Source organism: Budorcas taxicolor, chromosome 19, assembly GCF_023091745.1.
Source record: "Budorcas taxicolor isolate Tak-1 chromosome 19, Takin1.1, whole genome shotgun sequence".
In the NCBI taxonomy this organism is placed as follows: Eukaryota; Metazoa; Chordata; class Mammalia; order Artiodactyla; family Bovidae; genus Budorcas; species Budorcas taxicolor.
Window position 1 is genome coordinate 4,151,136 of NC_068928.1, and position 27,595 is coordinate 4,178,730.

The following is a 27,595-nucleotide window of genomic DNA, read 5'->3' on the forward strand; positions in this document are numbered from 1 at the left end:
CTCTCACAACAGGTGACTAAAGTATTGAAGAATCAACAAAAATACTTCTGGTGAATATTCAGGGTTGATTTCTTTCAGGATTGACTGGTTTTATCTCCTTGCTCTCAAAGGGACTCTCAAGAGTCTTCTCCAACACTGAAGCTTGAAAGTATCAATCCTTCAGTGCTCAGCCTTCTTTATGGTCCAACTCTCACATCCATACATGACTACTGGAAAAATCATGTTGTCAACAAGTAGATGGGATTTAATGCTAATGAAGAATACAAAAAGAGAAACTATAGAATAGAAAAATGGAAGAAATAGAGCTAAACTTGAGACATTTTAACATTTTGAGGTCAAATAAAGAGATAAAGCAGTTTGAGAAGGAGGAATAAGAGGAAAAGTCAGGAGGATATGGTGCTACAGAGATAAGAGATGATTTTGACAATGAAGAACTGAGACTTCCCTGGACTAAGACTCTGCAGTCCCAGTGCAGGAAAACCAGGTTCATTCCCTGGTCAGGGAACTACATCCCACATGTTGCAACTAAAGACCCTGTGTGCCACAACTAAGACTTCTATGAAGCCAAATATATTTTTTTCTTTTAATGAAGAAGTGATCAGCTAAGTGAGATATTGCCAAAAGGTTAGGAAATGGCAATCCACTCCAGTACTATAGCTTGGAAAATCCCATGGACAGAGGGGCCTGGTAGGCTACAGTCCATGGGGTCGCAAAGAGTTGGACATGACTGAGTGACTTCACACACTTTCACCCACTTAACTAAGATGAGGAAAAACAAGTGACCATAGAATTTCTACTCACCACAGAGAATAAGATAATACAGACCAACTCATCTGCTAATAACTGCTGCTGCTGCTGCTGCTAAGTCACTTCAGTCGTGTCCGACTCTATGTGACCCCATAGACGGCAGCCCACCAGGCTCCCTTGTCCCTGGGATTCTCCAGGCAAGAACACTGGAGTGGGTTGTCATTTCCTTCTCCGATGCATAAAAGTGAAAAGTGAAAGTGAAGTCTCTCAGTCGTGTCCGACCCTTAGCGACCCCATGGACTGCAGTCCACCAGGCTCCTCTGTCCATGGGATTTTCCAGGCAAGAGTACTGGAGTGGGGTGCCATTGCCTTCTCTGCCACTAATAACTATAAGAAGTAAAATATTAAAATAATATGCAATACCTAGTGATAAACCTGACAATAGACAAGCAAGACCTATACACTGAAAACTACAAAATATCACAGAAAGAAACTGAAGGACATGTAAATAAATGGAGAGATGAGAGAGACAATTCATTCATCTTTTGGGAAATTTAATGATTTTAAGATGTCATTTTCCTCAAATGGATCTATAGCTCCAATAGCCATTCCAATCAAAATTCTAGCAGGCTTTTATTTATTTTTTTGGTAAAAAGTTGGAGAGTTAATCCCAACATGCATTTAGAAATGCAAAGGATCTACAATAGGCAAAACAAATTTGACAAGGAAAACATTGGAAGATTTATATTATCTGATTTCAAGAGTTATTTTAAAGTTTAAGTGAATAAGACGGCACAGTCTTATATATATATATACATATATATATATATATATATATATATATATATATGTATGTATATATGTATAGTCTTATGTAAAGTTTAAGTGAATAAGACAGTGCATCAAGAGAAGCAAATGAATTCAGAAGCAGAATGGAGAGTCCAGAAATACTCCCATACAAATGAGGTCAGTTGTTTTTCAACAAAGTTGCAAAGGCCGTTCTGTAGAGAAAGAATAGTCTTTTCTGTAAATATTGCTGTACTTTTTTGGGAGTCCATCTTAAAAATATAAAGTGAATTTCAATCCATTCTTTGTATGATTTACAAAAATTATTTTATGGTATATAGTAAACCTAAATTCAAGAATAAAAACTGTAAAACTTCTAAAAGAAAATAAGAGAAAATCTTTAGTTAGACAATGATATGTATGTGTGTGTGCTCAGTCACTTCAGTCGTGTCCAACTTTTTGTGACCCTATGGACCAGAGCCTTCCTGGCCCCTCTGTCTACTGGATTCTTCAAGCAAGAATACTGGAGTGGGTCACCATGCCCTCCTCCAGGGGATCCTCCTGACCCAAGGATGGAACATGTGTGTCCCGTGTAACCTGCATTGCAGACAAACTCTTCACCACTGAGTCACCAAGGAAGCCCCAGGCAATGCTATATAAGACATCAAAAGCAAGATCTAATTAAAATTGTTAAAATAACACTTCATCAAAGCTGAGAATATCTGCTCTTCAAAAGACAAAGAATTAAAAAAACAAGCCCCAAGTTTGAAGGAAATATTTTAAAATTATATATCTGATCAAGTATTTATATCCAGACTATATTTAAATGGAAGGACGACTCTCAATACTCAATAATAGAGGGCTTCCCTGGTGGTTCCATGATTGAGAATCCATCTGCCAGTGCAGGGGATGCAGATTATATTTCTGGTCTGAGAATTAAGATCCCACATGGTGTGGGAAAACTAAGACCATGCACCACAACTGCTGAGCCCTCGTGCCACAACTATTGAAGTCCACATGCCCAACAGACTGTGCTCCACAGCTACAGAGTAACTCCTGCTTGCCACAGCTAGAGAGAGCCTGTGCACAGCGACAAAGAGCCTCACTGTACTGAAGACTCAATGTAGACAAAAATAAAAATTAAATTAAAACACTCAGACACACACATACAAAAACTTAATAATAAGTATACACAACTGAATAGCAAATAGGCATAAGACATAACAAAAAACTTCACTAAGGAAGATATATAGCTGGCACGCAAGTAAATGGAGAGTTATTCAATATTAATCATCATCAGGAAAATGCAAATTCAAACTGTAATCAGATATCACTGAATACCAATTAAACCAGCTAAAACTTGAAAGATTGAATATATCAGCTGTTGGCAAAAAAAAAAAAAAAAAAAGGTGAGACAATTGAAACTCCATACAAAACTCACAGGGATGTACAACCAGTTTGAAAAATAGCTTGACACTTTAAAAATTATACATACACCTACCATCAGACTCAATCATTCTACTCCTAGATGTTTACTCATGAACATACATGCACACTCAGTCACCCAACTGTTTCCAATTCTTTGTAATCCTATGGACTATAGCCCATCAGGCTCCTCTGTCCATGGGATTTCCCAGGCAAAATTCAGGAGTGGGTTTCCATTTCCTCCTCAAGGGGATCTTGCTAAATCAGGGATGGAACCTGCATCTTCTGCATCCCCTGCATTGGCAGGAGGATTCTTTACCACTGTGCCAACTGTGAAATGAAGACAAATGTCCACACAAAAACATGTGCAGGGATGTTTATGGAATCTATAACAGCCAAACGTATAAACAACCCAATGCCTATAAAAAGATTAGCAGATAAAGAAATTGTGACATATTCACACAAAAAAAATGCCTTTCAGCAATAGGAAAGCATGAACAATGAATGAAGAATTATTTTTAGGTAGCTATATACTTATTTTTAAAAAATTATAGCTTTTAAAACAGATGAAAACAGTTATATCACCCCTTGGTAATCTTTCCAGGAGAAATTTTTCTTTTTCATCTAGCTATTCTTCACATTCACTGAAACAGATTTTTGTTGAACAAGAATGAGACATTGTTTTGGGGAGATGAGCATAGAAACAAAAATTTGTAATAAATCTAGATAGGTAATACTTATTGGGGCATCAGAGGGCAGACACACTGAAACCATAATCACAGAAAACTAGTCAATCTAATCACACTAGGACCACAGCCTTGTCTAACTCAATGAAACTAACCCATGCCAGTGGGGCCATCCAAGACGGGCAGGTCATGGTGGAGAAGTCTGACAGAATGTGGTCCACTGAAGAAGGGAATGGCAAATCACTTCAGTATTCTTGCCTTGAGAACCCCATGACCAGTATGAAAAGGCAAAATGATAGGATACTGAAAGAGGAACTCTACAGGTCACTAGGTGCCCAATATGCCACTGGAGATAAGTGGAGAAATAACTCCAAAAAGAATGAATGGATGGAGCCAAAGCAAAAACAATACCCAGTTGTAGATGTGACTAGTGATAGAAGCAAGGTCCAATGCTGTAAAGAGCAATATTGCATAGGAACCTGGAAAGTCAGGTCTATGAATCAAGGCAAATTGGAAGTGGTCAAACAGGAGATGGCAAGAATGAACGTGGATATTCCAGGAATCAGAGAACTAAAATGGACTGAAATGGGTGAATTTAACTCAGATGACCATTATATCTACTACTGTGTGCAGGAATCCCTCAGAAGAAATGGAGTAGCCATCATGGTCAACAAAAGAGTCTGAAATGCAGTATTTGGATGCAATCTCAACAACAACAGAATGTCACAATAATCCAAGTCTATGCCCCAATGAGTAACGCTTAAGAAGCTGAAGTTGAACGGTTCTATGAACACCTACAAGACCTTTTAGAATTAACACCAAAAAAAAAAAAAAAAAAAAATCCTTTTCATTATAGGGGACTGGAATTCAAAAGTAGGAAATCAAGAAACACCTGGAGTAACAGGCAAATTTGGCCTTGGAATACGGAATGAAGCAGGGCAAAGACTAATAGAGTTTTGCCAAGAAAATGTACTGGTCATAAAAAACACCCTCATCCAACAAAACAAGAGAAGTCTCTACACATGGACATCACCAGATGGTCAACACAGAAATCAGGTTGATCATATTCTTTGCAGACAAAGGTGGAGAAGCTCTATATACTCAAAAAAGACAAGACCAGGAGCTGACTGTGGATCAGATCATGAACCCCTTATTTCTTCAGAATTAAACTGAAGAAAGTAGGGAAACCCACTAGACCATTCAGGTATGACATAAATCAAATCCCTTATGATTATACAGTGGAAGTGAGAAATAGATTTAAGGGCCTAGATCTGATAGATAGAGTGCCTGATGGATTATGAACAGAGATTTGTGACGTTGTACAGGAGACAGGTTCAAGACCATACCCATGAAAAAGAAATGCAAAAAAGCAAAATGGCTGTCTGGGGAGGCCTTACAAAAAGCTGTGAAATGAAGAAGGCAAAAAGCAAAGGAGAAAAGGAAGGAAAAGATATAAGCATCTGAATGCAGAATTCCAAAGAATAGCAAGAAGAGATAAGAAGCATTCCTCAGCGTTCAATGCAAAGAAAGAGGGAAGCAACAAAATGGGAAAGACTAGAGATCTCTTCAAGAAAATTAGAGATACCTAGGGAATATTTCATGCGAAGATGGGCTCGGTAAAGGACAGAAATGGTCTGAACCTAACAGAAGCGGAAGATATTAAGAAGTGGTGGCAAGAATACACAGAAGAACTATACAAAAAAGATCTTCATGACCTGGATAATCACGATGGTGTGATCCTGGAATGTGAAGTCAAGTGGGCTTCAGAAAGCATAACTACAAACAAAGCTAGTGAGGTGATGGAATTCCAATTAGGTTATTTCAAATCCTGAAAGATGATGCTGTGAAAGTGCTACACTCAATATGTCAGCAATTTTGGAAAACTCAGCCGTGGCCACAGGACTAGAAAAGGTCAGTTTTCATTCCAATACCAAAGAAAGACAATGCCAAAGAATGGTCAAACTACCACACAATTGCACTCATCTCACATGCTAGTAAAGTAATGCTCAAAATTCTCCAGGCCAGGCTTCAGCAATACGTGAACCGTGAACTTCCAGATGTTCAAGCTGGTTTTAGAAAAGGCAAAGGAACCAGAGATCAAAATGCCAACATCCACTGGATCATTGAAAAAGCAAGAGAGATCCAGAAAAACATTGATTTCTGCCTTATTGACTATGCCAAAGCCTTTGATTGTGTGGATCACAATAAACTGTGGAAAATTCTGAAAGAGATGGGAATACCAGACCACCTGACCTGCCTCTTGAGAAACTTATATGCAGGTCAGGAAGCAACAGTAAGAACTGGACATGGAACAACAGATGGGTTCCGAATAGGAAAAGGAGTACGTCAAGGCTGTATATTGTCACCCTGCTTATTTAACTTCTATGCAGAGTACATCATGAGAAACGCTGGACTGGAAGAAACACAAGCTGGAATCAAGATTGTGGGGAGAAATATCAATAACCTCAGATATGCAGATGACACCACCCTTGTGGCAGAAAGTGAAGAAGAACTAAAAAGCCTCTTGATGAAAGTGAAAGAGGAGAGTGAAAAAGTTGGCTTAAAGGTCAACATTCAGAAAACGAAGATCATGGCATCTGGTCCCATCACGTCATGGAAATTAGATAGGGAAACAGTGGAAACAGTGTCAGACTTTATTTCTTGGGCTCCAAAATCACTGCAGATGGTGATTGCAGCCATGAAATTAAAAGACACTTACTCCTTGGAAGAAAAGTTATGACCAACCTAGACAGCATATTCAAAAACAGAGACATTACTTTGCCAACAAAGGCCCGTCTAGTCAAGACTATGGTTTTTCCAGTAGTCACGTATGGATGTGAGAGTTGGACTGTGAAGAAAGCTGAGCACTGAAGAATTGATGCTTTGAACTGTGGTGTTGGAGAAGACTCTTGAGAGTCCCTTGGACAGCAAGGAGATCCAACCAGTCAATTCTGAAGGAGATCAGCCCTGGGATTACTTTGGAAGCAATGATGCTAAAGCTTAAACTCCAGTACTTTGGCCACATCATGCGAAGAGTTGACTCATTGGAAAAGACTCTGATGCTGGGAGGGATTGGGGGCAGGAGGAGAAGGGGATGACAGAGAATGAGATGGCGGGATGCCATCACTGACTCAATGGATGTGAGTCTCAGTGATCTCCGGGAATTGGTGATGGATAGGGAGGTCTGGCATGTTGTGATTCATGGGGTCGCAAAGAGTCAGACACGATTGAGGGACTGAACTGAACTGAAGGGCAAATACTGAGTATGCTATATAAAATAAACATTTGTTTTATATAGTTTAATCTTTTAAATCTACAGGTTTTATGTGTTAATAACCTAATTAAAACAGATTTTAAATAAAGTGGTTCTTTGATTAAAATTATTTTCCATTTATTTCCATTTATTTTCCATTTATATCTTTAAAAAAAGGCAAAAAATAGGTATATCAGTTCAGTTCAGTTCACTCGTTCAGTCATGTCCGACTCTTTGCGATCCCCTGAATCGCAGCATGCCAGGCGTCCGTGTCCATCACTATCTCCCGGAGTTCACTCAGACTCACGTCCATCGAGTCAGGGATGCCATCCAGCCATCTCATCCTCTGTCGTCCCCTTCTCCTCCTGCCCCCAATCCCTCCCAGTATCAGAGTCTTTTCCAATGAGTCAACTCTTCACATGAGGTGGCCAAAGTACTGGAGTTTAAGCTTTAGCATCATTGCTTCCAAAGTAATCCCAGGGCTGATCTCCTTCAGAATTGACTGGTTGGATCTCCTTGCAGTCCAGGAGACTCTCAAGAGTCTTCTCCAACACCACAGTTCAAAAGCATCAATTCTTCGGTGCTCAGCCTTCTTCACAGTCCAACTCTCACATCCATACATGACTGCTGGAAAAACCATAGCCTTGACTAGATGGACCTTAGTCGGCAAAGTAATGTCTCTGCTTTTGAATATGCTGTCTAGGTTGGTCATAACTTTTCTTCCAAGGAGTAAGCGTCTTTTAATTTCATGGCTGCAATCACCATCTGCAGTGATTTTGGAGCCCAAAAAAATAAAGTCAGACACTGTTTCTACTGTTTCCCCATCTATTTCCCATGAAGTGATGGGACCAGATGCCATGATCTTCGTTTTCTGAATGTTGAGCTTTCAGCCAACTTTTTCACTCTCCTCTTTCACTTTCATCAAGAGGCTTTTTAGTTCTTCTTTACTTTCTGCCATAAGGGTGGTGTCATCTGCGTATCTGAGGTTATTGATATTTCTCCCAGCAATCTTGATTCCAGCTTGCGTTTCTTCCAGTCCAGCGTTTCTCATGATGTACTCTGCATAGGAGTTAAATAAGCAGGGTGACAATATACAGCCTTGACGTACTCTTTTTCCTATTTGGAACCTTACCCCTTGCCAAAGATAACCAATATAGTGGGTTTCATGTATATTCTTCCAAACTATAAAATTAATTTATTCATCACCAAATTTCCCCCACATAAAATAAGTTGCGCTATGCAATGATGGAGGTGAGTTCCCTCATCATAGCTAGCCAGATGTCCAAATGTTTTAAAGACTCTCAACACAAAACCTGTACTTTAAGTTCCCTACATACAGACAAATTCTGTTCCAAGAGCTAATTTGTAAGTTCAGGTTGTTTTTAAGTACAACAAAATTAGCTTAGGTACCCAACTAGCACAATTGGCTATATAGTACTATGCTCTAATAGGTTTACAATACTTTTCGTACAAATAATGCATAAAAACAAAGATAAAAAAGAAAAAATGTTAATCTTTCAGTACAGAACTTTGAAAAGTAGAGTAATACATTACAATAGCTGGCATACAGTATAACAGCTGGCATTGAGTGAACAAGCAAGAAGAATTACCGACTGGAGGAGGGAGAGGATGTAGGCAATGTTAGAGCTGACAAGTCATCAGCAATAAGAGATAAGGGCAAGCTGAAATTTCACTCAAGTATGATGTTGATGTAATGCACATTCACATCTTTGAAAATTTGCAACTTGATGGTTTATATGTAGGATAATTACAGTATTTGTTAGAAATTTGGATTTGGTCTCAAATATGTCTTCCAGAAATATTGTTATGTAACTATATATTTCTACACCTGCAAATAGGTATATTTCATCCACTTTACCATTCTCAAATTGGAGCAACTATTTACAGCCCAAACTCTTAGGATTTTGTATCTTTAAAAATATCTGTATTCAAGTAACACTTCTACTTCTTCATTGTCTTCCAAGACTCCCAGTTCACATGCTTTTCATAGTTTTATTCTTTTAAGATCTGCAAGTGACAACATAGCAATATTCTGCCATAGCATTACTAATAACCTTTTTCAGAGTGTATTGACACCACTTTTTTGGAATGAAACTAAGCTGTTCTCTCTAAGTGATCTGTTTATAAATATGTGGTTTTGTGATTTATAATAAAAATATTTATCGCCATTTTTTGCACAGAGCTCCTAAAACCCTTAGAATTTCCCAAGTGGTGAGAGTCATAAAGGTGTCTTTGGTACTTCAATGAGGTGACTTTTGGACCTAACCTAAGGATGGGGATTCTTTACTGATGGAGCAAGCAAGGGACTGGAGGGTTGAAACTTTCAGTCCCACTTCTCCAACCTCCAGAAAGGGGAGAGGGGCTAGGGGTTGGATCAGTCACCAATGATCAAGGATTAAATCAACCATACCTATGTAAGGAATCCTTCATAAAACCCAAAAGGATGGAGTTCAGAGCCTCTGGGTGTGTGAACAACACATGGATGTTCAGGGGTGTGGCACACCTGGGTAGGGCATGGAAGTTCTGCATCCTTTTCCCATGTCTTGCCCTATATTGCTTTCATTTGGCTGTTCCTGAGCTATACCCTTTATAATAAATCCATACTCTAGGAAGCAAAATGTTTCTGTGAGGTATGTGAGCTGTGCTAGCAAGTTAACCAAACCCAATGAACCTCTGATTTATATAGCCCATTGGTCAAAATTACAGGTAAGGCAATGGGGATGGATATGATGCTATCCTCAGATATATAGTTTCAGAATTGAGTTGAATTGGAGGATATCCAGCTGCTGTTTGGACAATTGTTTGCTGTTGGTGTCGGGAAAGCCTCTATCTCCCCTACACTGGACTTGATCCAGAAATCTGAATATGAATCCCACATATGAAAAACCCATACCCATTTTCATATGTGACATTTTCTAATTAAAGACCTGATAACAAAGAAAATAATGAACACCAAATGTGAAATAGATGGCCAGTCCAAGTTTGATGCATGAAACAGACCACTCAAAACCGGTGCAATGGGACAACCCAGAGGGATGGGATGGGCAGGGAGGTGGGAGGGGAGTTCAGGATGGGGGACACATGTACACCCGTGGCTGATTCATATCAGTGTATGGCAAAAGCCACTACAATACTGTAATTAGCTTCCAATTATAATTCATTAGTTAAAAAAATAGTCAATCTAAGAAAAAAATGGGAACTTTTATTCCAGCCAGCCTAAGGATTATAACCCTCAGAGATAGTCTTTCAGAAAGTTCTGAGGACTGTTCTGCCTGTTAGAGGTCAAAGCACAGTTATATTAGTTTTTAAGACAAAGGGTTTGTGGACAAGGAATGTCACCTACCATTCCAGAAACAAAGTATGTTACCCAGCATCCTAATTCTATAAGGATCAAGCCATCAACCACAGCAGGGAAATCAAGATAGAGATAAGCAGGAAGCATTCTCTAATTTGAATACTGTTAGAATGCATATCTAAGGAATAACTTCAAGGAACCCAGATCCTTGCATCTTCGCATATATAGAAACATGATAAAATAATTAACTTAAGATATCTGTTTTTTGTGTGGTTAGCAGTAATCTTTTGATGATCTACTACATGTACTTTTGTCTTGTTTTTCACCCAGCAAAAATACTCCTATATATCCTGGCATCTCCTGAGAAGAGTTAGTCTTTGGAGCCATTCCTCAGAGCCATCAGAGACGTTGTCTCCTGGGATATAGTCCTCAGAGAGATCCTCAAGTAAAACTGAACACACATTTAGGTTGTGCATTTTCCTTCGGTAGACAGGTTATACATCAAAGTAACATATTGACGATTTACATAGTCCAACAAGGTGAGTAGTGGATCATCTTGACTCCTTATAAGATTGAGAAATGAACGCTATCTACTAAGAATTTACCTTGTTGATGCCAAGAGAAAATTGCCTTTCCATTTCTCTCTTTCTTTCTTTTGACTTTTTCTTCAAGTAGACATTCCTGTGTATCCGTGGGGATCTACATAATGCATAATACTGATGCACAGTTCACACTAGATGGGAGGGGATAGTGGCTCAAATGGGCACAGGGAATTTTATATTTAAGAAACTTCTTAGATGGCAGAGGAGTAGATGAACAGGGAGTATATCTCTCTCCACAGATACATCAGGAATACACCTTCAGACTCAGAAGTATGTGCAGAACACCAGCTGAGAACAGACAGGTGTACCTGACTAGTGGAAAAGAATATATAGACCCATGCAAAACTCAGTAGGATGAAGATACTAGGGGGGAAAACATGAGTGTTAGTTGAACTGGACCTGCCCTCAGCGGGTGGGGGAACTGAAGAAGGGGTCTGATTCCCACATCAGGGCAATTGTCTGAGTCAGAGGAAAAACATTTAAGGCTGAGAGTGAAAGGGCTAATGTGTGGCAGCCTAAATGGAGTGAGACTCAGACAGTCCTTGCCAGAGCTATACATATTCCAGACAGGAATGCTTGTCCCCTGGAAGGTACTGTGGCTGGGAGCTGGAGTTGAGGGATTGTAGAAAAATCCCAGGGTGAGCTCTGCTGTTGACTGCGGAGAGACAGATCGAGGGGATGTGAGGGAGGAGACTGTGGTGGGAAATGCCTGTGAAGGAAAGCTGGGCAGCCATGGAAGCAAGGCGATACTGCTAAGTCATGCATAGGGGGTAGAGCCATCTCCATAGCCTCTCTCCCCCGACATGCCATCATTGGCAGCTGAACAATAGAGAGGCTGGCCTACCAAGTGCCTGACGAACTGAACTACAGAATAGGACCCCACCCAGGATGCTCCTTTAAGTGACTGATGCACTAAACTACAGAGTAGGACCCCAGCCAGGGTACCCCTTTAAGGGCCTGGCACACTGATCTACAGAGTAGGACCCCAGTGGGGGGGAGGGGGGGGCACTCTATGTGCCTTATCGCTGAACAACTGAAAAGGACCCCAGGCAAGGGAACCCTCTCAGTGCCTGAATGGGTGGAGCTACAGAGAAGACTGACAAAGAGGCCTTTGATCACCAGCTACAAGAAGCTTGATAAAAGACTCTAATAGGGCCATAACTCCCTCAGCAGAGGCAATCCATGTCCCTGAACACTTGGCACCAGAGTCCCTGCAAGCCAAGCAGCTCTGCCACCTTCATGCTCAACTCTCACTAGGGACAGAGCTGCCACAGGCAAAAAATGTCTTGCGTCTATGCACACAGGGTCACTTTGGTAGTGTCCAGCTCTTTACGACCCTATAGACTGTGGCCTGCCAGGCTTCTCTGACAGGGAAGGGGGTTCTCCAGGCAAGAATACTGGAGCATACGGGCCAAGGCTAGTTGCCATACCCTTCCAGAACACTGTATTTCCTGCTGCCCTAGCCACCAACTCCCCTGAGTACCTGGTGCTACCAGAACCTGTACAACCCTGCATCACCTCTGCACCTAGCCCTCACATGGGCAAACCCAAGTCCTCCAGGGCAGCCCCAGGAAAAAAGCGCAGTGGACGACCCACATGCAGAGGTGGAAATAAAACCACAATTGAAATCCAGGGGCAGTGTGGCTAAGGAATAAGACCCAAGACATTTCCACCAGCTCTACAAGCTCCAGATTAAATCCACATGATCAACTAGGCAAGCTCTATGCCTGTGGAATTGAGAGCTCCCATGAAAGAAAACGTAATAATTCTGATACTTGTGGACATTGGAGGCAAGAACAAGAGGAGTAGAACCAGATTAGACTCTGAGCTGGCCCCATGAAAAGTCCAGAGATCAGCACAGAGTGGGAGGGCATCCTAGAGAGGTGAGGTGAACTGTGACTCCCAGGGAGGGAAAGGACTCTGACAGCAGTGACTCAAGAAAACCTTTATATTCTTATGTTTTGACTTGTTTTGTGGATTCGTTTGGATTTTTTTTTTTTTTCCTTTCCCCCCACTCTGTTGTAGTTGTAGATTTTATTGGCACTATGAAATCTAATTAAGCTTTTGAACTTTTTTTTTTCTGTCACATTTTTTCTTATTGTTATAAACCTCTGCCTCTACATTGGGCTTTTGCAGTTCTGGGGGCTTTTCCTATTTTTTTTTTTAATTTTAATTTTTAATTTCTTAAACCTATTATTATTTTTTCTACATATATCACTTTTTTTTAATTTTCCTACTGTTCTTTTCCCCTTGCAGTTAATCTTTAATGTATATGAATCTTCTTCATTTACCTCTAATTAACTTTGCACATCTATTCTTTCTTTTCTTTTCTTTTTCTCCTTTCGTCTCAACATAATTTTTAACTTTAACTTCATTGCTTTATTCCCCACTTGGCACCTTGCTTTAGCTTCTTTTCCACTTTGTGATTTAGTTAGTTTTTGTTCTCAACAGGGTAAATAAAATTTTTTATTTCCTTTATTAACTGGTACAGTCTATTGTATTTTATTTTTGTTGGACTGTTTTGACTTTGCTCATGGGTGTATAATATGTGTATATTCCCTTATTTTGATTATTATTTGCCTGATTTTGTAACTGCCATTTGTCTGGGTTCATCTTCGGTTTCTCATTTCTGAATATTTGTTTTAATCTCACTTAGTGCCTTAAAACAACACTTGTGAAAAAATAAATAAATAAAAAACACTTGCAGAATCTTTGCTCCTGACCACAGATCAAGCCCTGAGCCTTTGGAGTCGGAGCACTGACTCCAAAACCCTAGACTACCAGAGAACTAACCCTAGGGAGTATCAAATACTGAGAACTCACACAAAAGAAACCACTTGAATCCAAGACCCAGCATCACCCAACTAACAGAAGCATCCTGTGAAGGATGCCTCATCTATACAACAAACAAAACAAAACAAAAATACAAACCCAATCATCAGCAGACATGATTACCACCTCACTCAGCCTTGCCCATCACAGGAAAAACAAATTAAAAAAAAAAAAAAAAAAAAAAAAAAAAACCTCAGCACAAATCTCACCCTATATGTAGCTTACACAAACCACTGGACCAAACTTAGGAAGGCAGAAACCAAAAAGAAGAAAGAATTTAACCTTGAAGCCTGGGAAAAGGAGACCTCAAACACAATAAGTTTAAATAATAATAATAATAATGAAAAAGCAGAGAAATACTAAGCAAATAAAGGGACAAATGGAAACACAGACGTCCAAACAAATGAAGAGGAAATAGGCAAACTCCCTGAAAAAGAATTCAGAATAATGATAGTAAAGATTATTATAACCCTTAAAAACAAAAAGAAGAAAGTGCAAGAATCAATTAACAAACACCTAGGAAAATTAAAGAATAAACATACAGACAAACAACACAATTATTGAAATTAAAAATGCTCTAGAAGGAATCAGTAGCAGAATATCTGAAGCAGAAGAACAAATCAGTAAGCTGGAAGATGAAATGGTGGAAATGACTTCTGAAGAGCAGAATAAAATAAAAAGAATGAAAAGAACTGAGGATAGTCTCAGAGACCTCTGCAAAAATATAAAATGCACAAATATGTGAATTATAGGGGTTCCAGAAGAAGAGAAAAAGAAAGCATATGAAAAAAATTTTGAAGAGATTATAGTTGAAAATTTCCCCAACATGAAAAGGAAATAGTCAGTCAAGTCCAAGGGGCACAAAGAGTCCCATACAGGATAAGCCCAAGGAGAAACACACCAAGAGACATACTAATCAAACTAACAAAGGCTAAACACAAAGAAAGAAGATTAAAGGTAGAAAGGGAAAAGCAACAAGTAACATACAAGGGAAACCCGATAAACTTAACAACTGATCTTTCAGCAGAAACTCTGCAAGCCAGAAGGGAATGGCAGGATATATTTAAAGTACTGAAAGGGAAAAATCTACAACCAAGATTACTGTACCCAGTAAGGATCTCATTCAAAATTGATGGAGAAATGAAAAGCTTTCCAGACAATCAAAAGGTAACAGAATTCAGTACCACCAAGCCAGCTTGAAAACAAATGTTAAAGGGACTTATATAGTGAAGAAACTCTGATGCTGGGAGGGATTGGGGGCAGGAGGAAAAGGGGATGACAGAGGATGAGATAGCTGGATGGCATCACCGACTTGGTGGACATGAGTTTGCATGAACTCCGGGAGATGGTGATGAACATGGAGGCCTGGCATGCTGCGATTCATGGGGTTGCAAAGAGTCGGACATGACTGAGTGACTGAACTGAACTGAACTGAACTGATAGTGAAGAAATACAAGAGAAGAAAAAAGATCTACAAAACCAACCCCAAACAATTAAGAAAATGACAATAGGAACATATATATCAATAATTACTTTAAATGTAAATGGGTTTAATGCTCCAACCAAAAGACACAGACTGGCTGAATGGATACAAAAACAAGACCCATATATATGCTGTCTACAAAGAAGCCCACTTCAGAGTTAAAGAAACATAAAGACTGAAAGTGAGAAGATGGAAAAATATATTCCATGCAAATGGGAAGCAAAAGAAAGCTTGAGTAGCTATCCTCATATCAGACAAAATAGACTTTAAATAAAGAAGATTACGAGAGATAAGGAAGGGCATTACAGATGATCAAGGGATCAATCCCAGAGGAAGACATAACAATTGTAAATATCTGGCACCCAACATAGGAGTTACCTTAATACATAAGATAAACACTAACAGACATAAAAGGAGAAATAGACAGTAACACAGTAATACTAGCAGACTTTAACTCCCCACTCACACCAATAGACAAATCAACAAAACAGAATATTAATAAGGAAATGCAAGTCTTAAATGACACAGTAGATGAGGTGGATCACATTTATATCTTCAGGACATTCCATCCAAATGCAGAAGGATACACTTTCTTCTCAAGTGCACATGGAACATCTTCCAGGATAGACCACATCTTGGGTCACAAATCAAACCTCAGTGAATTTAAGAAAACTGAAATCATATCAAGCATCTTCTCTGACCCCAACACTATGAGACTAGATATCTATTTCAAGAAAAAAAAAAAAAAAAACTGTAAGAAACACAAACACACGGAGATTAAACAACACTTTTCTAAATAACCAACAGGTTACTGAAGAAATCAAAAGGGAAATAAAAAAATTTCTAGAAACAAATGGCAATGAAAACATGACAACTCAAAAATTATGGGATGCAGCAAAAGAAGTTCTAAGAGGGAAGTTTATTGCAATGCAAGCCTACCTCAAGAAACAAGAAAAACACTGAATAGACCACCTAACTTTACACCTAAAACAACTGAAAAAGAAGAAGAAGAAAAAGAACAACAACAACAACAAAAACACCAAAATTAGTCAAAGGAATGAAAACATAAAGTTGAGAGCAGAAATAATTGAAAAAGAAATGAAAGAAACAATAGTAAATATTAAGAAAACTAAAAGCTTTTTTTTTTGAGAAGATAAATAAAAATTGACAAACCTTTGGCCAGACTCATCAAGAGAAAAGAGAGAAGAATCAATCAACAAAATTAGAAATGAAAATGGAGAAGTTATAACAGACAATGCAGAAATGCAAAGGAATAAGAGACTATTATGAACAGTTTTAGGCAATAAAATACATGACTTGGAAGAAATGGACAAATTCTTAGAAAAGTTCATTCTGCTAAGAATGAACCAGGAAGAAATAGAAATTAGGAATAACCCAAGTGCAAACAGTGAAATTGAAGCTGTGATCAAAACTCTCCCAAGAAACAAAAGCCCAGGACCAGACGGCTTCACAGGAGAATTCTATCAAACTTCTAGAGAAGAGCTAATACCTATCCTTATAAAATTATTTCAAAAAATTGCAGAGGAAGGAACACTTCCAAACTTATTCTACAAGGCCATCATCACCCTGATACCAAAACCAGACAAAGACAACACAAAAAAAGAAAACTACAGGCCAATATAACTGATGAACATAGGTGCAAAAATCATCATCAAAATTTAGCTAATAGAATTGAGCAACACATCAGAAAGCTCATACACCATGATCAAATTGGTTTTATTCCAGGAATGCAAGGATTCTTCAAAATATGCAAATCAATTAATGTGACAAACCATATTAACAAATTGAAAGATAAAAACCATATGATCATTGCAATAGATGCAGAAAAAGCCTTTGACAAAATTCAGCACCCATTTATGATCAAAACTCTTCAAAAAATGGGCATAGAAGGAACCTACCTCAACATATGATAAGCTTACAGCAAACATTATTCTCAATGGTGAAAAACTTAAAGCATTCCCTCTAAGATCAGGAACAAGACAAGGGTGTCCATTTACACCACTGTTATTCAGCATAGTTCTGGAATTCCTAGCTACAGCAAACAGAGAAGAAAAAGAAATAAATGAATCAGGATTGGAAAAGAAGTAAAGCTCTCAGTGTTTGAGGATGACATGACACTGCACATTGAAAATCCTAAAGATAGTGTCAAAAAATTATGAGAGCTAATCAGTGAATCTAGCAAAGTCACAGGATACAAAATCAATACTCAGAAATCACTTGCATTTCTATACACTAACAATGAAAATTCAGAAATAGAAATTAAGAAATCAATCCCATTCACCATTACAACAAAAATAATTAAATATCTAGGACTAAACTTACCTAAGGAGACAAAACAACTGTACACAGAAAATGAGAAGACACTAATGAAAGAAGTCAAAGATGACATAAACAGATGGAGAGATATTCCATATTCCTGGGTAGGAAGAATCAATATTGTGAAAATGACTAATACAATGTGATCCTTATCAAATTACCAATGGCATTTTTCACAAAACTAGAAAAAGAAAAATTCACAATTCATATGGAAACACAAAAGACCCCAAATGGCCAAAGCAGTCTTAATAAAGAAGAATGGAGCTGGAGAAATCAACCTTCCTAACTTTGCATTATACTACAAAGCTACAGTCATCAAGAAAGTATGGTACTTGCACAAAAACAGAAATATAGACCAATGGAACAAGATAGAAAGCCCAGAAATGAACCCATGAACCTATGGGTACCTTGTTTTTGACAAAGGAGGCAAGAATATACAATGGGGTAAAAACAGCCATTTCAAAGAATGCTACTGGAAGAACTGAACAGCTACATGTAAAAGAGATTAGAATACTTCCTAACACTATACAGAAAAATAAACTCAGAATAGATTAAAGGCCTAAATATAAGACCAGAAGCTATAAAACTCTTAGAGGAAAACATAGGCAGAACACTCGAAAGCATAAATCAAAACAACATCCTCTATGACCCACCTCCTAAGTAATGGAAATAAAAACAAAAGTAAACAAGTGGGACTTGGTTAAACTTAAAAGTTTTGCACAGCAAAGGAAACTATAAGCAAGGTGAAAAGACAACCCTCAGAATGGAAGAAAATAATAGTAAGTGAAATAACTGACAAAAAAATAATTTCCAAAATATACAAGCAGCTCATACAACTCAATACCAGCAAAGCAAACAATCCAATGAAAAAGTGAGTAAAGGACCTAAGCAGACATTTGTCCAAAGAAAACATACAGGTGGCTAACAAACACGTGAAAAGATGCTCAACATAGCTCATTATTAGAGAAATACAAATCAAAACCACAATGAGATATCACCTCATACCAGTCAGAATGGCCCTCATCAAAAAGTCTACACACAATAAATGCTGGAGAGGTTGTGGTGTAAAGGGAATGCTCTTGCACTGTTGATGGGAATGTAAATTGATATAGTCACTATGGAAGATGGTATGGAGATTCCTTAAAAAACTAGGAATAAAACTACCATATGACCCAGACATTCCACTCCTAGGCATACACCCTGAGGAAACCAAAATTGAAAAAGACACATGTATCACAGTTTTCACTGCAGCACTCTTTACAATAGCTAGAACATGGCAGCAACATAGACATCCATTGACAGATGAATGGATAAAGAAGAAGTGGTACATATACACTATGGAATATTACTCAGCCACAAAAAGGAACTGACTGAAATGTCAGTTCTCATGAAGTGGATGAACCTAGAACTTATTATATAGCGTGAAGTGAGTCAGAAAGAGAAAGATAAATATTGTATTCTAATGCACATATATGGAATCATAAAATGGTACTGATGAATTTATTTACAGGGCAGCAATGGCAAAACAGACATAGAGGATAGACTTATGGACATGGGGAGAGGGGAGGAGAGAGTGAGATGTATGGAGAGAGTAATATGGAAGCTTACATTACCATATGTAAAATAGATAACCAACTGGAATTTGTTGTATGGCTCAGGAAATTCAAACAGGGGCTCTGTATCAACCTAGAGGGGTGGGATGGGAGGGAGATGTGAGGGAGGTTCAAAAGCGGGGATATATGTATATGTATGGCTGATTCATATTGGGATTTGACAGAAAACAACAAAATTCTGTAAAGCAATTATCCTTCAATAAAAATTTTTAAAAAGTACATTTTAAAGAAAAGAAAAGAATCTTCTTGTCCTGCATGGAATATAATCTTATTTCATCAGCCCATAATACCTATAAAACTGTCCAATTCATTGTGCATGCAGAAATGTTTTAAAATTTCAGTTGCTAAATAGCTGCAATGTCTACCAAAATAATAATTATTACATTATAAAGTAGTGTACAAGCAAAATAGCAGATAATGATTTGTACCACAAATAGTATAAAATATAATATCTTCTAGATTAGGGAAATTTTACCAACATTTTTTCTCTCTAAGAACAAAAATAATGTCCAGTTTTGTTGCTAAAATTTTCTTCTGAGCCAGAAGGAATATTACAGATTTTCAGAGATGTGTAGTATGTTACTTTGATATGTGTATACTGAAAACACCTGATCGATTTAGGGTGCAGAAGGGAAATTATCACTAGTGTGCTTTGATGTGATCAAAAGGTATGATTAAAATCTACCCGAAGGACTTCCCTGGTTGTCCAGTGGTTAAGAATCTGCTTTTCAATGCAGGGGACTTGAATCCAACCCCTGGTCAGTGAACTAAGTTCTCACATGACCAAATGAAGATCCCATGTGCCACTACTAAGACCTGATTCCACCAAATAAGTAATTAGTGTCAAAATTTTTTTAAAAGTCCACCTGGAACAATGTCTCAAAGAGTTTTGGTTTTGTTTTTTTTTTTTTTTTCCCCCTTCACTCCTTGCTTTCTAACTAGATGTCAATTTGGATTTGTGTTCCTTCATCTTGTGTTGTGCAGAAATTAGTTCAAGAGAGCCATTCTAGGTTAGATACAAATTAAAAGAACTCAACAAGATTGGAGTATTTTGACACTGACTTTAAAAAAACTAAAATACAAAGTTTTGTATAATAATCCAATACAGCATTAAATTCAATAAAATAGTAACTTAATAAAACAAAGGATTGCACTGTTTACTTTTTTTGTTTAATAAAGATTTTGTCCCACCAAGATAAATATTGCCAGTGGCCAGTCAATACCTATAAGATTGACTTTGTATTTCTAGCACAGAATTGATGACATGTCTCAGTTTGGCCTCTGCTTCAATCACTTGCTCAACAGCATCATCAGTATTTTTTTTCATACAACCTGCATCTTCAAACCTTTGTGATTTGGGGATAATTATCTCTACAGTGAAACATTTGACAATATATTTTATGTGAAATGTACTATGCTAGTTTCTGGAAATATAAAACTGGATAAGCCAGAATCCTTAAGAAGATGAACAAATATAAAGGAACATAAGTATATTAAGAAACAGGCCATACAGTATGGACAACTGCTATAAGAGTTATGTAGAAGGTATAATAACAGCTAAAAATAGTACTTCCATACCCTCTACTTGAAATATCTGCTTGACATTTCTCTCATAAAATACTTCTGACCCTTCAAGAAATAGCACAATGACTCCATCTCAATGTTGTTTCAAGAAGGAACAGATCTAGAGCTAACCAGGAGGGTGACAGGTGCTTCTGAAAGTCCCTCCCTCTACAGACGCACCAGACGTTCAGCTATGCAAGTCCCTCTGAAAGAAACCCATAAACTAGCTGAGCAACTCCTACACATTAGATGAATGAGGATATCCCCATAACAAAATGGGTAGGAAAATCTAAGACACATCTGTGGCTCTAGCCACAAATCCCATCCCCAGCACAATGGTATGTAATCAGAAGGGAATCTCAAACTCCCAGCTTCCCTCAGCAGTGAAGAGTTTGACTGTACATCTACTACCTCAAACTTCATAGCTACCACCTGAGGCAGGCACCCCCAATTCACCCCCATAGGACTGTAGCAGTTTAAGAAGCATTTTCTATGGTGCAGAGACTTGGAACACTCTCCAGGGATATTCCCAGGACTCAGCACAGAAGGAGCAGGCAGAAATAACACCTCCCAGTCTCTTCTTTAAAGAGATTTGTCTGCATACTTTCCTTAGGCAACCTGGTGGTCCCCCGCTCCCGGGAGGTCACCATATTGATGCCGAACTTAATGCGGACACCCGATCGGCATAGCGCGCTGCAGCCAAGATGTTGCCTAGGGGTCCAGTTTCTTATTTAAGAACATTTAGGGGCTGACTGCAACCTTCCCTAGAAACTTTCTTCACCCTTTGATCCATTCCAACAATAAAATAAAGTTGCTGGTATCTTCCTGCTTCCCTGGTGGCTTAGATGGGAAAGAATTCACCTACAATGCAGGAGACCTAGGTTTGATCCCTGGGTTCTTCTGCACAGCAAGAGAAACCATTGACAAAATTAAAAGGAAACTTATGGAACTGGAGGAAAATATCTGCAAACCACATATCCAATAAGGGGTTAATATGTAAAGTTGACAAGAAACCTGGTGGCTTAGTCAGTAAAGAATCTGCAAGAGTCTCCCCACAAAGCAGGGGACCCAGGTTTGAGCCCTGGACCAGGAAGATCCCCTGGAGAAGAGAATGGCAACCCACTCCAGTTTTCTTGCCTGGAGAACTTCATGGACAGTTAGACCTGGTGGACTACTGTCCAGAGAGTCTCAAAGAGTCAGACATGACTGAGTGACTAAAGACTTCACTTTCATATAACATAAGAACATAAAATCAAATAACACAATAAAATTCGACAAAAGACTTAAATTGGCATTTAAGAAAAGACATATAAATGTTCAAAAGGTACATGAAAATGTTCTCAAGATCACTAATCATGAGAGAAATGCAAATCAAAACAACAATGAATGATACGTCACACCTATTAGGATGTCTATTATCAAAAAATCAAGAGATAACAAATGCTGGTGAGGATGTGGAGAAAAGGGAATCCTTGTACACTGTTGGTAGGAATGTAACCTAGTATAGCCACTCTGGAAAATAATATGGAGGTCCCTCAAAAGTTAAAAGTAGAACTAATATGCTATCTAGCAACTTAACTTCTGGGTATATATCCAAAGAAAGAAGTTAAGTTGCTAGACAGCATATTAGTTCTACTTTTAACTTTTGAGGGACCTCTGTATGAATATATCCATTATTTTGATGTATGTAACACACACACATGACATTATTCAGCCTTAAAACAGGAGAATGGAGAAGGAACTGGCAACCCACTCCAGTACTCTTCCCTAGAAAATTCCGTGGACAGAGGAGACTGGTGAGCTGCTGTCCATGGGGTAACACAGAGTTGGAAACTACTGAAGTGACTTAGCAGCAGCAGCAGAAAACAGGAGAATCATGTCATTTGCAACAACATGAATAAAACTGAAGGGCAGGTAAAATAAATCAGCAGAAGAAAGACAAACACAGTACAGTATCACTAACATGTGGAATCTTAAAAAAAAAAAAAGTCAAACTAATAGGAACAGAGAATAGAAAAATGGTTGTCAGAATCTAGGGCAAGTAGGGATGGGTGGTGGTGGGAGAAATGAGAAGTAGTAAAAGAGTACAAGCTTTCAGTTATAAGATAAAAAACAACTGAGGATCTAATGTTGGACATATTGACTATAGTTGATAACACTGTATTGTATAACTGAAACTTACTAAGAGAGTAGAATTTAAATATACTCACCTAAAATATAAAAACCGAATATATGAGAAGTGAACAGAGCCAGATATCCTGGAATATGAAGTCAAGTGGGCCTTAGAAAGCATCACTAGGAACAAAGCTAGTGGACGTGATGACATTCCAGTTGAGCTATTTCAAATTCTGAAAAATGATGATGTGAAAGTGCTACACTTAATATGTCAGCAATTTTGGAAAACTCAGCAGTGGCCACAGGACTAGAAAAGGTCAGTTTTCATTCCAACCCCAAAGAAAGACAATGCCAAAGAATGCTCAAACTACCACACAATTGCACTCATCTCACATGCTAGTAAAGTAATGCTCAAAATTCTCCAAGCCAGGCTTCAGCAATATGTGACTGTGAAATCCCTGATGTTCAAGCTGGTTTTAGAAAAGGCAGAGGAAGCAGAGATCAAATTGCCAACATCCGCTGGAACATGGAAAAAGCAAGAGAGTTCCAGAAAAACATCTATTTCTGCTTTATTGACTATGCCAAAACCTTTGACTGTGTGGATCACAATCAACTGTGGAAAATTCTGAAAAAGATGGGAATACCAGACCACCTGACCTGCCTCTTGAGAAATCTGTATCCAGGTAAGGAAGCAACAGTTAGAACTGGACATGGAACAACACTGGTTGCAAATAGGAAAAGTAGTACATCAAGGCTGTATATTGTCACCCTGCTTATTTCACTTCTTTGCAGAGTACATCATGAGAAACACTGGGCTGGAAGAAGCAAAAGCTGGAATCAAGATTACCAGGACAAATATCAATAACCTCAGATATGCAGATGACACCACCCTTATGGCAGAAAGTGAAGAAGAACTAAAAAGCCTCTTGATGAAAGTGAAAGAGGAGAGTGGAAAAGTTGGCTTAAAGCTCAACATTCAGAAAACTAAGATCATGGCATCTGGTCCCAACACTTCATGGCAAATAGATGGGGAAACAGTAGAAACAGTGTCAGACTTTATTTTTTGGGTCTCCAACTTCACTCTAGATGGTGATTGCAGCCATGAAATTAAAAGATGCTTTCCTTGGAAGGAAAGTTATGACCAACCTAGATAGCACATTCAAAAGCAGAGACATTACTTTGTCAACAAAGGTCTGTCTAGTCAAGGCTATGGTTTTTCCAGTAGTCATGTATGGATGTGAGAGTTGGACTGTGAAGAAAGCTGAGCGCTGAAGAATTGATATGTTTGAACTGTGGTGTTGGAGAAGACTCTTGAGAGTCCCTAGGACTGCAAGTAGATCCAACCAGTCCATCCTAAAGGAGATCAGCCCTGGGTGATCATTGGAAGGACTGATGCTGAAGCTGAAACTCCAATACATTGGCCAACTCATGTGAAAAGTTGACTCATTGGAAAAAACCCTAATGCTGGGAGGGATTGGGGGCAGGAGGAGAAGGGGATGATAGAGGATGAGATGGCTGGATGACATCACCAACTCGATGCACTGAGTTTGGATTAACTCCGGGAGTTGGTGATGGACAAGGAAGCCTGGAGTGCTGTGATTCATGGGGTCGCAAAGAGTCAGACATGACTGAGTGACTGAACTGAACCGAAGTGAACTGAGCATGTGTTATTTACCTCAGCGGGGGTTGAGGGGGGATCTTTTCCCAATGTAATATGTCCATCACATCTTCGTGTTGTACACTTTAAATATCTTACAACTTTATCAATTATACCTCATTAAAGCTGAAAAGGGGAAACACATCCTTTTTTAAAATCTTCTCTATAGCAGTTCAGTTCAGTCACTCAGTTGTGTCCGACTCTTTGTTACCCCATAGACTGCAGCACACCAGGCTTCCCTATTCATCACCAACTCCCATCACGTTGTAAGCTAAGAATCCACCTACAAGGCGGGAGCCACAGGAAACATGGGTTTGATCCCTGGATCAGGAAGTTCCCTGATGGAGGGCACGGCAACCCACTCCAGTATTCTTTCCTGGAGAATCCCAAGGATAGAGAAACCTGGCAGGCTACAGTCCATAGGGTTTCCAAGAGCTGGACACAACTGAAGTGACTTAGCATGGCACAGTATACGAAATACCTGTGGTTATAGCTCTTTCCCTAGATGATATATGAAAGTCTCTCAAAAGCAGGTAGCCTATATAAACCAAGAAGTGAAAAAGAGACCAAACATTGTGTTCATTGTGTTTGTCATAATCAGAACACTTTTCATAAATTATCTCATTTAATCTTAATAGCATGTATTGAAATTCATATTATTATGTCAATATTGTACATGAGGAAACTCAGAGAGATTTTGCTAGCATCAAATTGCATAGCTACCAATTTTTCCACTAATCTTTTTGACACTCAAACCGAAGTCCTTGTTGCTATGTTGCAGGACAGGGAACTGTCACATACTGGGACCTGTGGGACTCCTTAGGACAAACCTCCAAGTGAGAATTCTTGGCTTTGTGCAAGAAAGAATTCAAGAGCAAGCCAGAGTAAGGGAAAAACAAGTTGATTTAGAGAGATACACATTCCATAGGCAGAATGTGGACCATCCCAGAAAATGAGAGCAGCCCCAGGGCATAGGGTTGTAGGTGTTTCAGTTCATTTCAGTTCAGTTCAGTCGCTCAGTTGTGTCCTACTCTTTGCGACCCCATGAATCGCAGCACACCAGGCTTCCCTCTCCAGCCATCCAGCCATCTCATCCTCTGTCGTCCCCTTCTTCTCCCGCCTCCAATCCCTCCCAGCATCAAAGTCTTTTCCAATGAGTCAACTCTTCGCATGTAGGTATTTATGGTTAAGTAATTTCATAGGCTATGTAGGGAATCAGGTGGGGATTCCCCAGGAATTGGGCTGCTGATCACATTCTGGCCTCTTGTGTCTTGGAACTGTCATGGGATGAAGGGGAATGATTTTTAATATTATAATGAAGGTATAGTGAGCCAAAGGTCAATGACCAGACTATTCTCAAAGCCACCTTAGTTTCAGCTGTTCAAGCTTGGGTCTTTATTTCAACCCAACAGCTTCATGCTTTCTTCATTAGTGTTCTTGTTTTTCCCCTTTCCATCCTGTGGCAGGGACATGGCAAGAATGATTTTTAAACCTTTAACACACTGTTTAAGTTAATTGATTGCTTTTCATAATATATTAAGTTGAAAGCTTTTTATATGTCCTATATATTAGTTTGACTTGCAGAATACAGATGTTGAAGATCTTCTAGAAAAATGAATTCTCCTCCTTGTTCTGTAGTAGCAAATGTATATGTTTTAACCAAGAAGGTATGTAGATATGTTAAATACGTTACCATTGAGTGACCCTAGTACCTTTCCTCCAAATACAATGGTCCAATGAAACAGAAATTCCACATGAAGCATTTAAAACGAGAGAATAGGTTGTAAATAAGATCAGAAATAGGGAATGCATTATTATTTGTGTGATAAAAGTGTAGAAATTTCATCTCAGCAGAAGATGCCTAACATTTTGGATTTAATTTTATTTTACATTTTTATCTCTTCCTTTTTTAATTTTTTTTTAAATTGAAGGATAATTGCTTTACAGAATTTTGCTGTTTTCTGCCTCAACATGAATCAGTTATAGGTATGAATATATCCCCTCACTTTTGAACCTCTCTCACATATCCCTCCGTCCCACCCCTCTAGGTGGATACAGAGCCCCTCTTTGAGATTCCTGAGCCATATAGCTAATTCTTGTTGGCTATTAATGTAAGTTTCCATGTTACTTTTTCCATACATCTCACCCTCTCCTCCCTTCTCCCCATGACCATAAGTCTATTCTCTATATCTGTTTTGCCACTGCTGCCCTATAAATAAATTCTTCAGTAACACTTTTCTAGATTCTTTATATATGACTTAGAATATGATATTACTCTCTCTCTTTCTGACTTAACTTCATTCTATATAGTAAGTTCTAGGTTCATACACCTCCTTAGAACAGACTCAAATATGTTACTTTTTACAGCTGAGTAATATTCCATTCTGTATATATATCACAACTTCTTTATCCATTCATCAGTCAGTGGACATCTGGGTTGCTTCCATGTTCTAGCTATTGTAAATAGTGCTGCAATGAACAATGGGATACATGTCTTTTCAATTTTGGTTTCTTCAGGGTGTATGCCTAGGAGTGGGATTGCTGGGTCATATGGTAGCTTTATTCCTAGTTTTTTAAGGATTCTCCACACTGTCTTCCATAGTGACTGTATCAGTTTACATTCCTGTTAAGAGTGCAAGAGCATTCCCTTTTCTCAACACTCTTTCCAGGATTTATTGTGTGTAGACATTTTGATGAGGGCCATTTAGGACTTCCCTTGTGGCTCAGACAGTAAAAGCGTCTGCCTACGATGTGGGATACCTGGGTTCAATCCCTGGGTCGGGAAGATCCCCTGGAGAAGGCAATGGCAACCCACTCCAGTGCTTGCCTGAAAAATCCCATGGACAGAGGAGCCTGGGAGGCTAAAGTCCATGGGGTCACAAAGAATCGGACATGACTGAGCGACTTCACTTTCAAATTCTGACCGGTGCAAGGTGATATCTCACTGTGGTTTAGATTTGCATATCTCTAAAAGAGCTATGTTGAGCATCTTTTCATGTGTTTATTAGCCATCTGTTATGTCTTCTTTGGAGAAATGTCTACTTAGGTCTTTTTACCACTTTTTGATTTGGTTGTTTATTTTTCTGGCATTGAGTTATATGAGCTGCTTGTATATTTTGGAAATTAATCCTTTCTCAGTTATTTCACTGACCATTATTTTCTCCCATTCTGAGGGCTGTC